The 1,595-nt window shown below is 58.6% G+C and overlaps 1 protein-coding gene across 1 annotated transcript in view; it reads right to left on the bottom strand.

Moving 5' to 3' along the window:
• The window catches only part of LOC106809686 (zinc finger protein 710-like), a gene marked incomplete at its 3' end in the record, with an annotated part of 26,550 nt that overhangs the window by 701 nt on the left and 24,254 nt on the right, over positions 1-1,595 (bottom strand).

Here is a 1,595-nt window from a genome sequence, read left to right as displayed (position 1 = left end):
CCCCTCTCTTTCCCCGTCCCTCCCTCTCGATCTCGCTCGCTCTCTCTCTCTCTCTCTCTCTCTCTCTCTCTCTCTCTCTCTCTCTTTCTCTCTCTCTCTCCGTCCCTCCCTCTCTCTTGCTCCTTCCCTACCTCTCTCGCCTCTTCCCCCTCCATCTATCTCCGTCCCTCCCTCTATCTCTCTCTCTCTCTCTCTCGTTCTTCCCCCCCCCCACTCTCTCTCTCTCTCTCTCTCTCTCTTTCTCCGTCTCTCCCTCTCTATCTTTCTCGACCAAGACGCACGGCATTGCCGCTGACCTCACCTTCCCGGTTCTTCGTCTGTCGTCTGCATGGAACCTCCTCCTCCCTCCTCTAGTCTCGTCTCCACCTCCTCGCCACTCTCCTCCTCCCTCCTCTCGTCTCGTCTCCTCACCACCCTACTCCTCCCTCCTCCCGTCTCTTCTCCACGCCACCCTACTCCTCCCTCCTCCCGTCTCTTCTCCACGCCACCCTACTCCTTTCTCCTCCCGTCTCTTCTCCACGCCACTCTACTCCTCCCTCCTCCCGTCTCGTCTCCACGCCACCCTACTCCTCCCTCTTCTCGTCTCCACACCACTTCCTCCTCCCGTCTCCACGCCACCTCCTCCTCCCTCCTCCCGTCTCGTCTCCACACCACCCTACTCCTCCCTCTTCTCGTCTCCACACCACTTCCTCCTCCCGTCTCCACGCCACCTCCTCCTCCCTCCTCTCTGCTGCTGCTGCTACTAGCTACTACTACTACTACTACTACTACTACTACTACTACTACAACTACCACCACTACAACCACCACCACTACTACTACTACGGCACCCACTGTGTTGTTGTTGCCAGCATCCTTGCGTCTATCGGACGCGAACGGGTCGAAGGTGAACCCCGCTCTTGGCTTCTGCGCATCTGTCATCAGCATCGCGTCGTGACGCACGACAAACAGCAGCATTTGTCGCACGCCGAGCAGCGGCGGCGACGCTCCGTCTGCCTGGCCGACGACGACGAGCGCGTACCACGACACGAACGCCGTCGTCAGCAGTGCAGCGACGACGACGACTATGCGGCGTCGGCAGCCGAGCGAGCGCGCGGCGGGAGCGAGCAGTAGAGACAGTGACGATGCCATGGTTGATCTCGGAGATTCGCTGCGAAATACGGAGAGAGGACGTCAACGCGGTGTGCGTGCGTAAAGTGGTTCCCGTGAACGTGGGGCGAGCACGCGTCGTGGGGTCGTTCAGATCACGCGAATCCGTGAACGCGTCGTGAATTCATTCGGTGAACGTGTCGTGAGCGCGTGTGCATATGAAGTCGACGTGATCACCCTAATCCGTGAACGCGTCGTGAATTCATTCGGTGAACGTGTCGTGAGCGCGTGTGCATATGAAGTCGACGTGATCACCCTAATCCGTGAACGCGTCGTGAATTCATTCGGTGAACGTGTCGTGAGCGCGTGTGCATATGAAGTCGACGTGATCACCCTAATCCGTGAACGCGTCGTGAATTCATTCGGTGAACGTGTCGTGAGCGCGTGTGCATATGAAGTCGACGTGATCACCCTAATCCGTGAACGCGTCGTGAATTCATTCGGTG

This window comes from Priapulus caudatus, unplaced genomic scaffold, assembly GCF_000485595.1.
Source record: "Priapulus caudatus unplaced genomic scaffold, Priapulus_caudatus-5.0.1 Scaffold376, whole genome shotgun sequence".
NCBI classification, from domain to species: Eukaryota; Metazoa; Priapulida; class Priapulimorpha; order Priapulimorphida; family Priapulidae; genus Priapulus; species Priapulus caudatus.
The sequence above is the reverse complement of the archived record's forward strand: the minus strand, read 5'-3'. Positions and strand labels throughout refer to the sequence as shown.